This window comes from Meriones unguiculatus, chromosome 6 (genome assembly GCF_030254825.1).
Source record: "Meriones unguiculatus strain TT.TT164.6M chromosome 6, Bangor_MerUng_6.1, whole genome shotgun sequence".
Taxonomy (NCBI): domain Eukaryota; kingdom Metazoa; phylum Chordata; class Mammalia; order Rodentia; family Muridae; genus Meriones; species Meriones unguiculatus.
Window position 1 is genome coordinate 59,235,298 of NC_083354.1, and position 13,185 is coordinate 59,248,482.

The window sequence follows — 13,185 nt, forward strand, 5'->3', positions numbered from 1 at the left end:
TATATACTCACTTATAAGTGGATACTAGACCTACAATATAAGATAAACATACTAAAATCTGTATACCTAAAGAAGATAAACAAGAAGGAGGACCCAGGATAAGAGGATTAATTCTCACTTAGAAAGACATAGGGGAAGGACATTGGAAGAAGGAGAAAACAAGAAATAGGACAGAAGCTTACCACTGAGGACCTCTGAAAAGATTCTACCCAGCAGTGTATCAAAGCAGATGCTGAGAATCATAACCAAACCTTGGGCAGAATACAGGGAATCTTATGAAAAAAGAGGTAGTTAGTAAGACCTGGAGAGTACAGGAGTTCTACAAGGAGAGCAAAAGAACCAAAATATCTGGGCAAGGGGGTCTTTTCTGAGACTGATACTCAAACCAAGGTCCATTCATAGATATAACCTAGAACCCCTGCTCTGACGTAGCCCATGGCAGATCAGCAACCAAGTGGGTACCCTAATAAGGGAAACAGGGACTGTCTCTGACATGAACTCAGTGGCTGGCTCTTTGACGACCACCACCCCACCTCGCATGAGGAGCAGCCTTGCCAGGACACAGAGGAGGACATTGCGGCGAGTCCTGATGAGACCTGATAATCTAGGGTCAGATGGAAGGGGAGATGGACCTCCCCTATCAGTGGACTTGGAGAGCAGCATGGAAGGAGATGAGGGAGGGAGGGTGGGTTTAGGAGGGAATGAGGAAGGAGGCTACAGCTGGGATGCAAAGTGAATAAAATGTAATTAATGTAAAACAATAAAAATTTAATTTAAAAAAAGAGTAAAAAAAAGAGAGAGAAGACTGGGTGTATTTTTCTACAAGAAGCTATTCAGTTTGACCAGCGCTAAGGACTGAGGATGATGATTCTTTTCTCCAATGTGTGCTGTTGGCCTATTGGTCGAAAATCAGGTGTAGAAATGTGTTTATATGTCAGTCTTCATATCTCCTTCAGTCATCAATGATGTCTGAATGCCAGTAACATGCTGTTTTTATTACTCTAATTCTGTACTAAAATTTAAAATTTGTGATGATGAGACATCAGCAGTTCTTATATTGGTTAGGAATGCTACTCTCATGTGAAATTTAAGATATTTTTTTTTAATTTCTATGAAGATTTGCATTGAAATTTTGTTGGAGACTGGTGTTGAATCTGTAGATTTCTTGTGGCTATTTTCATAAAATCAATCCTGCCAATTGGGTACTGTTTTAGCGTTTTAAGGTATTCACTGTGTCTTATCACTTTCTGGGTTAGGTTTATTTTCAGATTTTTTTGAGGTTATTGTGAACATATTGTGAGGTTATTGTTAAAATACATTTTAACAAATATAAGAAATTTAAAATAATTTCTTGTGTAAAATCTGCTCTCAAAGTAATGAAGCTCATGTCAAAAGCAAAGAAAAGTATAAAACTTAAAGGAAAATTAGAAGAGAGGTTAAACACAGTGTGTTAAATGATGAATGGGTTAGTGAAAAAATATCAAAGAGAATTCAGATTTAGTCATTGAATGAAATCGAAAACACAATTTACCAGATCCTTTAAAATACAATGAAAATCAGTGGATCTTGGGCTTTCTCGTGGCCTGGGGCAACAGCACATATCACAGACACCAAGATGGCCTCCAGTGACATCACAGACTACACTGGTCCTTCAAGGATGTCCAGTTCCGAAAGTGAACGGTTCCTCATCTCGGGCCTCCATAGCTGCCCAGAGCCATGGCAATCTAGCAGCCAGGAGGGCTGATGGGTGGGATTGGGGGTGGGGGTTGTGAGTCTGTGTCTGACTGAACTCCAGGCTGCCCACCCTGCTGGGCAATGATAACATGACCTCAGCCCTCTCTCATACCTGTCACCGCCTTGGCATCTCCAGTTCTGCCTCTCTCCACATTGCATGTGCCCTATCTTTCCCACCTTTCCATCACCTATTTATTCACCGCAATGGTGCCCACTGCCTGTGCTGTGAGGAAGGGCATCCTTTAACTACTAATTTTAAAGAGAAAATGATAAACTAAGTATAATTTAATTACAAATTCAGTACAATTATAAGTATAAATAACAATATAGATTTTAATGTTCAGTAGGATTTGAACTTGAACCTTTTTCTTGAAGATGCCATTGGCTTTATTTCTGCATATTTACACTTACAGTTTTGTGGAAATGAGACTCTGTGAGCTAAATGGACACAGAGCTCCCAATGATTTATTAGTTACTGTACTTATAGTTTTTTTTATATTATATTTTATTTTGTTTTATGTACACGAGTATTTTGCCTGCATGCAAGTATGTGCAGCATGTGTGTCTGGTACCATAGAGGTCAAAAGAGGGTATAACAGCCTCTGCAATTAAAGTTATGAAGAGTTGTGAGCCACGAAGTAGGTGCTGGAAATGGAACCCAGGTCCTCTCCAAGAGCAGAAGGCTATCTTCACCATTGAGCCATCTCTCCAGCTCCTAGTTGTTTTAGCATCCTTGTTACTTTTTCAGTAAAATTATGTTGTGTCCAGGAGGCCCATTAATTCATTTAACTAAATTACTGAAACTGTAGCTTTTAGTGATATGTAGCATGTACATATCACTGTCAACAAGATATAGTCATATTTCTATTTAAGAATAATTTTAGAATACAAAGGCAATTAATTATGATAATGCTCCCATATCTTTAGGCGGGACGGAGGGAGTTTTCATAGTTTGAAATGAGAATTTGATGAGTGATGCATAAGGTAATATTTTGATTGGTATTGCGTCTATATTGAGTGAGCTGTTGATTTCTTGGCCAGCTAATTTTACTTAAAATCTCATTGTTAAAGTATCCAGCAAAGCATTGATACTGTAATGATGGCCAGGCTCTCCCATATGGCATTTGTATTTCATTTCTCCAGCAGGTGTAGAAGGCAGGAGGTAGTCTGTAAGGAAGGTATCATGGGCATTATTGTCCCCTCTTTCCCCTTCAGTGCTTATGACACTTTCTTATAAAATATTTGTGAAATAAAATTATAAAATAAAAATAAACAGCAACTGTATAATTTTACACCGATTTCATAGTGAGAAAAATGAGTAGAGCTTTTAATTGCATTCACTTTTTCTCTAATATTGACACATTAATAAAAATTAGCTATCATCTATGATTAACAGAAAATACATGCATTTGTATACTCACAATAAAAAAAATTGTAACTATATACACAAAACAATTACATAGTCACACACACATTTTTTAAAAAGTGGTATAAAAATGTAATGTCTTTTCAGAGCCCTCAATAGCAAGGAGATTTACCTCATACTAATCCATATTTTAGCTTTGTGGGGGCTAGATTATTTTCTTGCCCAGTGCATTAAAGGAGAAAAAAAAAGACTAATTTTCTCAGCCACATAGCCTGGCCCCACTCAACCTATTTCAGGTTGTAAAAATGCTGAATAGGAAAGACGAGAAAAAAATTTTGAGCACTTTCCTAGGACTATAAAATTTCTAATAGAATGTAGATTCTTTTCTTGAGGCAAGTATTCTTATATGTAGGTGTGGTAAAATTCACATGCATAAAATATCCATATTATAGAGTTGTATAGACCTCACTGTTTACATTATAAGACACGGCTTCGATATGGTCTTAAAGTAATTCTCTCAGTCATACACTCTTATTATATCTGAAACCATTATGTGCCTTGAGCACTCGGTTAATCTTTAGCTTAAATTCTGCATCAGCCAGGTGTCCTCCTAAGGTTCACATAAAAATTGAGCCTCGTTTAAGTGTGAAATAATCCTGTTGCTTCTATCTGAAAGTGAATGACCCCAGGATTAGATCAGATAAAACACACTCAAGCTAACGTGCACAAGGTGGATTATGCAAGAAAAGAGGATTTAGGGAAGAATGGATCCACAACTTTTTGTTAACACAGAGAATGGCGCCTTTTGTAAGCAACATTGGTGGAAACTCAACTGGAGCTTTAGAAGCCCTGCCTTTGTTGTGCATTTCTCTGCATACATTTGCTTTGTAGTTAGGCATGCTAACTTCGGAAGCCATGCTGGGCCGGGACTCACGCTCGTTTTGCCTAATGAAAGGCTGAGGATGTACTTTTGCTCACGCGTTCTTACTCTGTCTCCTTTGAAGTTTATTAAGCTCTCCTGCAAGACCTGAAGTTCATTCGGTTGTTATTATCATGACCACAAATTAAGTATCTGTTCCCTGGGGAGTGATAAGCTTCAAATAAGCTATACTTACTATAACATTTACTTAATTACTAACATACTGCTCCTGACTCTTCAGATAGAAAACATAGGGCACCTATAAATGTCTATTAAGGTACATCTTGAATGTAATGATATACTTGCGTGGTTATTAATGAACTATTGCACTTGCACAAAGTTACAAATTTGTAGATAAACCCATGTTCACATACCCATTAATAATGATAATGAGAAACAATTGACAGTTGTATAGGCAAGAATAAGCAGGAAATTATTTAAACATTAGAGCAATGTTTTCCGTTAGAATTTACATATTAAATTTCTATGTACCTTTCGGAGCTAAGGTTTTCCCAGTATTTAAGGAGTGATCATTCACCCCTGACCTGCCAGGTGTCGTGCTGAGATGACATTACGTGGTTATATTTGTTTAGGTCTACTATCTCTAACATATCAGTCTTTTAAGTGAAGAGCGAAATAGACTTTTAACTGTTTCTGTCGATGTCCGTTCGTAACACAATGACTCGGAGACTATCTACCTATCCAGAAATTAAAGTATTTTCCACTCAGTCACCTTTATCTTATTAGAATTAAGTTGTTGCCCAGCTATGTATTTCCGTATCTAACAAATTTCTCACTATTAGATATCAGTGTTAGATATCAGAGAGCTCCTCTCATATATGTTCTTTTAACTGTTTTTGAGAATATTGTAGTTGAGAGAAACAATATAGCAGGTATTACCAAAAACACAGGCAGTGGTTGAGGTCTTTGTACACAAACTACTACTTAGCTTAAGAAAAATTTTGTAGTACTAGTGATTGAACCTATGGCCTCATGGATGTTACACAATCACTCTTCGATTGAGTTATAGCCTAGCTTTTGAGCTAGTTAAGTTTTGATGGAGAATCTTTTATCACAACTGAAGTCTCAGTAAGAGCCTAACAAATGCAAACGTTTCAGAATTTTGTTTTGCTATAGTTTGTCACTGTGAAGAAAGATTAAATATTTGCCTTCCAAGAATAATTGTATGTGCATACACTGGAAGAGAAATTTCTGTACTATGTACAGAATAAAACATGACTCAAGATTTAATGAAAGATATAAATATGGAAAACAGCCCTTTTGACCACCACAAATATATAACTTTACCAATATAATATTTGATTTTATGTGTGCACTTTATCCCTTACCTTAAATGCCTTAACATTTGAGCAATAAACTTAAGATTTAGAAATTAAGATATTAGAGGATGATAACATAAATAATTCCTTCAAAGTTAATTACTTATTACATACAATATTTTATTAGGTAGAGAATAAATAAGTTTTTCAAAGGCATATAGAGATCTAAATGTTCATGTGTCTAATAAAATTTATAAGTATGAGATAGAAAATACGACCTGAGTTTGAGTCCCAGAGCACATGTGGTAGAAGGAGAGAAATTGAGGGAGGTGACATGAAAGTATGGCGAGGAAGACAAGCACCCCCAGAGGCAAATTGTTGCTTAACCAGAAAAGCTGAAGGGCCGACGTCTCTCTGTAGGAGTGAGACTGTGTATACATAGCACGTGGTGCGGAATGATTGTTTGTTTGTTTGTTTTGTTTAGTCTTCCCACATATATTACATCCCAACCACAGTTTCCCTCCATTTACCCTTCCAGCCACCCCTCCCCCATGTCAACTCCTCCTCCATTTCCCTTCAGAGAAGGGCAGGCCTCCCAGGGATATCCACCAAATATGGCATATCAAGTTGCAATAAGACAAGGCATCTTCTCTCATGAAAATCAGTAAGAGGCAAAGGCTCCCAAAAGCAGGCAAAAGGGTCACAGACAGCCCCCCTACACACACACTGTTAGAAGCCCCACAATAAAACCAAGCCATGCAACTGTAGCAGGTATACAGAGAGCCTAGGTCAGTCCCATGCAAGCTCTGTGATTTTCATTCTCTGTGAGACCCCGTGAGCCCAGGTTAGTTGATTCTGTTTCGTTTTCTTGTGATGTCCTTGACTCCTCTGACCCATAAAATCCTTCTACCCTTCTTCTGCAGGATTCACTGAGTTCCACCTTTTGGCTGTGAGATCAGTTGCTGGACTAAGCTTCTCTGATGACAATTGGGCTAGGCACCTGTCTAGGAGTATAGCAGAATATCTTAGGAATTGTTTCATTAACTCTTTTTTTTTTTTCTTTTTGCCACTCATGTTTGGTTCTATTTTAGGTCTCTGGGATGTCCAGCCTCTGGTTCCTATACTTCCAGGTAGTGCCAGGGGTGGGCTTCCACTTAGGCATGGGTCTCAAACTGGACCAGACATCAGTTAGACATTCCCACAATTTCTGCTCCACCTTTAGCTCAGCACATCTTGTAGGCAAGACAAATAGTAGCTCTAATTTTGTGACTGGTGTTGTGTCCCAGTCCCTCCACTGGAAGTCTTGCCTGGTTACAGGAGATGGCTAGTTCAGCCTTCATATTCCCCATTACGAGGAGTCTCGGGTAGCGTCATCCTCCTCTACTCTGAGGGGCTCCATTGCGCTAGGTTTCCAGCTCATCACGGTTTTTTATAGGATGGAAAAGGGGGAGTGGAGAAGTGGTGATGAAAGTCCACCTGCGGGTCAGATCCCCTGCCGTCCGAAAGCGGTGGACACCAGCGGGTTTCTGTGTGTGGAGCTCCAGGTGAGAAGCTCCCCAGGTTGCTCAGTCAGTTTTCCTGCTGAGAGCTTCTCCACCCACGTGAGGCTTTCGGTTGGAATTAACCCTTCAGACATGGCTTCTGCAAGTTGTCCACTGACCTCCACACGTGTTCTATAGCATACACACACATCCGTGTGCACATGGGCATGCACACACATCTATACAAAATGAATGAATGAGTATTAAAAACCATTTAAAGCAAATCCTGTATCAAAAAAAAAGAAATTAAAATATCTTTGAAGATTTATTGAGTGAAAATGGAAATGCAACATATCAAAATGTATAAGATGAAGGTAAATTTATATTGCAAAATATTTTATTTGAAAATAAAAATGTTCAAACCAATACCTTCGGTTCTTCTAATATAAAATAGAATAGAAACATGCTCTCAAAGAAAGCACACAAATTAAAATAAAATAGATCAAAGAGGAAGTCAATGAAGTAGGTAACAGAAAATCAAAAGAGAAAAATCAATATGACCAGAAGCTGCTTCAGTCTTGAATGATCATAACAAATGAAAGAAGACATAAATTAAATAAGTTAAATGGGTGAAAACAGTATTTAAAAGTCTAAAATGTCAAAATGATGGCAGAATATTGTGAGTAACTTTTTGATAATAAGATAAAAAGTAAAACGGAAGTACTGTATCAGTGTACAATGGCTCTGGGTGACTAAAGAAACGAATATTTCCCTACTAATTTTTGTGACCAATGGTATTTTGAAATTAAAATAACAACAACAAAAACAGAAAAACAAACAAAATTACAAAGGGAAAAAACCTACCAGCATCCTTCTTGAAAATGAATTAATTTTTTTAGAAAATGGAGTTCAACCATACATAGAAAGATTTTCTATCATATGACCAGTTAGGGATTACCCAAGCAATGCTTTAACATTTAAAATCCAATCGATGCATTTCACTGTATTAACAGAGAAAATAACAGAAGCCATATGATCCATTTTAATGAGCGCTGAGAATGTATTTCATATATCATCCCCTATAGGCTTAAGGTAGGATTGAAAAGAAAACTTTATCCTGAAATAAAATAAATAAGAATGACAGTTAACATCACAGTTAATGGTGAAGAGTTAAATGATTTCATCCAAAGTCAAGAAGTCAATGATATTAATTTTTCTCTCTCTCTTTATCTCTTTTAACCATTAAACTGGGTTTAAAGCAAAGGATCACAAAAAATAAACAAATCAATAAATCAATAAAAATTAATCAAGATTCAGAAAGAGAAAAAGGCTCTAATTTACACATCATATGACAATTATCTCTATAGGAACTTTACTATAATGTGTAGTTTAAAAACTATGTGACCAGTAATTTTTTTTTTCAAAAAATGAAAATGTGAAAAGTATAAAATGTTAAATACCAGGTTAAGTTGGTCTTGTTGATAGAGCACTTACCTAGCATGCTCAAGTTCTTGGGTTCAGTTACCAGCGTTACAAAGCAAAGGGTAATTTACTTTTTCTACATAGTAGAAATTACCTTTAAAAAGAATAATACAATTTTAATTACTTAAAGTATATAACACTCAGGAATTAATATTACAAAAGCTACAAAATACTGAAAATATTCCTGAGAAAAACTGAAAAAAAGAAAGTATTAAAAGGAAAAGACATTCTCTCCCCATAGATTAAAGAATTAATTTTTTATTCTGATGAGCCTGCCAGATGGTTCCGCAGGGAGGGATATTTTCTGCTGTTACAGAGGATCCAGCTTTGGTTTCCAGCTCCTACTTGGTGGCTCACCAAAGTCGTGCTATTGGCAGTCTTGTGCTTTCTTTTGGCCTCTGAGGACACTAGGCATCCACATGGTACATGCAAGTACATAGTTTCATGCACTTGTATACACAAACAAGCAAAATAAATATAAATTTAAAAAATTAAGATGTTGACTGTAGTTAGATAAATGGCTCAGTGCTTAAGAGCACTTTTCACTTCTTTCCAGAACCCATGTACAGATTTACAAACATCTGTACCTTCAGATCTAGAGGACCCAAAATTATCTTCTGGCCCCAATGGGGACTGCATATATGTGATACACAGACATTCAGTCAAAAAAACTACTCAAAAACATAAAATACAAAGAAATAAAATTTAAATAATGCTGGCATTCGGTTTGGTGCAATTACAGAGTAGGGCAGGGAATACAAGTATAGTTGTGGGAGAACTTAATAAGATTTCAAAGTTCTTAGAGAAGTGAAAATAATCATAGGTACAAATTCTTTTTTTTTTTTTTTTCAATGCAGTTTATTCAGGAACCTTGAACAATCCTCGGACCCTGGGGAAAGCCAGCCCACAGCTTAAATAGCCTCTGGGTAGCCAACCCAGGCGTGCCACGTGGGCAATGCAGATAGGTCCACATACATGGAAGCAAGCCAGATCCTCAGCCTTAGCCAAATGTGGAATTGTTCGTGACAGAGAGCACTCACCATCGGGAAGGTGGAAGGCGGAAACCAAAAGAGAATAACAAAATTTGAGCAGCAACATTTTCCAACTTCAGTGCTATTGTAAATCTGTTTCCCTGTCAACATCCCCAGACAAACACACAATAAAAACAGGAGACAATTGAAAGATAGCTCTTTACAGATACAGACATTTTAATTTCAAGGCAGGCACAAAAACAACTTAGTAGAGAAAGATGCATATTTTTTTTCCTTAATTAAACTGGACTCACTAAATTTCCACAAACAGAAATTTTAACTCAAATTCATATTTCATACTGTATGGAAAATTCAATTTAAGTGAATAATAGGCTTTCATACATGATCTAAAATTATATTTGAAAATATAAATATTTTTATATTTTAAAAATACAGTAGAGGATAAAATACAGTAGTGAGTAAGAATTTTTAGATGGAGCACTTAAGTGCTTATAGACAAAAATCAAACATTAATAAATTGTACTTACCAGCATTAAGAACATCTGTTCCTTGGAAGGGGAGGAGGACCTCCCCTATCAGTGGACTTGGAAAGGGGCAGGGTCAGAGATGAGGGAGGGAGAGAGGGATTGGGAAGGAATAAGGGAGGAGGCTAAGGCTGGGATACAAAGTAAATAACCTATGATTAATATAAAAAAATAAAAATTATAAAAAAAGAACATCTGTCCTTAAAATAGTCTAAGAGATATAAAACTTTAGCAGAATGTTTGTAAAATAAATGAAGACAATCATGGAAAGATATCCCTAAAGTTGCAATAGCAGCACTCATATCTTAGAGATAAGCAACAGCTCTATAAATGAACTGAAAGCCTGCTTAGCAGGAAAGAAATTGTTCCTGCAAACCGAGCTGGCCTAGTTGAGGTCATGGATTTTAGAGGAGAACTTACTATAATCACTTTCTTAAAGCAGCATAAATTGTAACTGCTATCAAAATTCTCATTTGAATACCCACAGATAAGTGTAGATGTCACCTCTCATCAAACAAACAAACAAACGATTAAGCAGAAAGAAACTTTTACGGAAATACACAACTAGTCAAAATGGAGAGAAATGATCATGGGGTACCCCACCTCATCTGACACATCTACGACACAACTCCTCCACCTAAGACTCAGGGAACATGATGGAACAGAGGTCAAGAACACAGTAAGAGCACAGCCCACAGAACCAACTAACCTGGGCTCATAGGGGCTCACAGAGACTGAACCAATAATCAGGGAGCCTGTATGGATCTGTCCTAGGCCCTTTGCATATATGTTACGATTCTGTATCTTGGTGTTCTTATGGGACTCAAAACAGTGGGAGCACAAGCTGTCTCTGACTCTTTGGCCTGCTCTGGGGACTCTTTTCCTCCTACTGGGTTGTCTCATCCAGCCTGGATATGAAGGTGTGTGGGAAGTCTTATTGTAACTTGTTACGCTATGTTTATTTGATATTCCTAGGATGCCTGCTCTTTCCTAAGTAAACAAAGGAGGGGTGGCTCTGGGGGAAAGGGAAGATGAGGGAGGACTGAAAGAAGAGAAGGGAGGGGAAACTGCAGTCAGGATGTAATATATGTATGAAAGAAGAAGAGAAGAAGACGACGAAAAAGAAAGAGATTGTAAGAGCCAAACAACTAATTGACTGGGAGACAGTATCTTCTAGCACAGGGAAACAATACCAATAAAAGCTCAACAACATGGCTTTCTAAACAAGGCTTGATCACTTCTGACACCAGTTGACATCCCAGAATATGTAGGAAAAGTCGCACAAGGCTCCTCTCCTAGCTGCTACAAGAAATAAACAATTGTGAGAAAAGGAAAATTCGTGTTCCACAGGGATTAGCCACGGACTAGTTATCCAACACCCACAGGTCAGTACTAGAAACACGCATACAGGCAATACTGCCCGGACTCAGCAGACTGTATTTATGTTTATTCATTGATTTGAAAATATAATAACATTTGAAGAAGCAAGGCACAGAGATTGGGGGTGGCAAACCTAGGAGGGTAAAGGTAAAAGAAAGGGAGGGTGAAATGATGTAATTATATTTTAATTAAAGAAAAAGGAGGGCTGGAGAGATGGCTCAGAGGCTAAGAGTACTGGCTGCTCTTCCAAAGGTCCTGAGTTCAATTCCCAGCAACCACATGTTGGCTCAGAGCCATCTGTAACGAGATCTGGTGTCCTCTTCTGGACTGCAGGTGAACATGCAGACAGAACATTGTATACATAATAAATAAATATTTAAAAAAAAAAAAAGAAAAAGGAGTAAAAGAAATTTAGAAGGATTGTGGATGGGTTAAGTATCTTGGTTATGGCACTGGTTCATGGGAGCATTCAGATGATATTTTAAGACTATTAACAATTTAATCTATATTGATTGTATCTGTCCAAGCAGCTGTCCAAGTTGGAAAATTCTTGCTGTCAATGATTTTCTAATCATGAATATTTGGGGTAATGGAGTACACAGTTCTGCTAGGGCCTTTAACCAAAAGACATTCTAGCTTAAACATTATGGCACTTGAGGGACATAAAAAAAGCGTTTCAGTGTTACAAAAGATCCATTTTCATTTACTTATGTATACAGTCTGTCAGAACCTTTTAGGTACATAGTGTTCCTAATGAAAATAGGACTGGTCTTCCAAGATGAGCATGTACAAAGGTGAAATCTGTGACATCATGCCCTGAGGTCAATTCTGACTTTTCCATAGGAGACAAAGTTCTGTGTGGCTCACCTCCCATGAATTTCACAGAAGACTTAACAATTGGCCTGTTGAGAATCTGTTATAGAACAAAATGTGACAATGTAGTGTGTTTAAATCAAGGAAGAACAGCAGATAAATTGTATTAGCTTATTGTGGATTTATATTCTATGTGGAAAGTCCCAAGTTCATTTCATCAAAAACAGCAACGTATTAATTTGCTTTACTTACTCACTTTTTATTTCCTTAATAAACTGCAAAAAAATATGATTTTCAACATCTCCCCTTGATGTCAGTTTGTGTAGAAATTTCTATTATTGTCTGTGGGTATTTCTGCCTGTTCTTAATCTCCCTTCACTTTTTTCTCTACTTTGTGGCCCTCACCAACATTGTACATACCATAACTGATTATGTAATGGGCAGTGCATGAAGATATGGTTAATTGTTGTAATATACATTGAAAAAAAATACAGATTCAGACATATCAAAGTATAAGTTTACTTTCAAATCTTATCAAATTAGTTTAAAATCAGTTCACTAAAACCAATGTTTTTCTCCCCTGGAAATACTCAGATCTGTAAATGTTCTTATTCCAGGCACAGTCTCCATTCTCTAATGAGACAGTGTCCAGCTGATGGACAACTGACACATCAATAGCTCTCCAAAAATGTGCCACTTTCCCCCTTTCACGAGCCAAATCCACAGTTAATATTTGCCTGCGCCATCGCACAAGGATGGGTCAGTTTCCTCACTTTTTTTCTTTAATTACGTTCTTCTTTAATGAAAAGCTGTGTTAGGTTATTTCAAGTTCTAGACACAAATGGAAGAAGGTGTGAGAGACAAACTTTCTCTAGTTCAGCTGAGCGGGTTTCCATCCTCTGACAGGTGGTTTAGATTCAGCCCTCACTAGAGGTTGAGAATCGTTGGAAACACCTATCAAGGACAATTCTAGAGAAGCTTTACTAAAGATGGAGACTCTTCTATACCTCCTAGTCCATTACAACTTGTTCTCCAGGCTCTGAAGGTTACATTGCCTCCAGCTTCACACTACAACCATTAGGCCCTTCTTTGGGCCAAAACCCACAAATGCACTGTGCTCATTCACTTCCTTGAAAGTTCATTGGAAGCAAGAGAAACTTTGAAACTGCTATGTGTTCCTTGAACCTATATGGAAAAAAAATCTCCCTTTGAAA

General features: G+C 37.4%; 1 long non-coding RNA gene across 3 annotated transcripts in view; it reads right to left on the reverse strand.

Moving 5' to 3' along the window:
- Window positions 1-7,416: 7,416 nt before the first annotated feature.
- The window catches only part of LOC132654687 (uncharacterized), a 60,855-nt gene continuing 55,086 nt past the window's right edge, over window positions 7,417-13,185 (reverse strand). For all 3 annotated transcript variants that reach the window (XR_009592368.1, XR_009592366.1, XR_009592367.1), the window contains 3 exons: window positions 9,782-9,909; window positions 8,275-9,394; window positions 7,417-7,781 (listed from right to left, as the gene is read on the reverse strand). This is a non-coding gene — a long non-coding RNA (uncharacterized LOC132654687). The remainder of the gene's footprint in view (window positions 7,782-8,274; window positions 9,395-9,781; window positions 9,910-13,185) is intronic.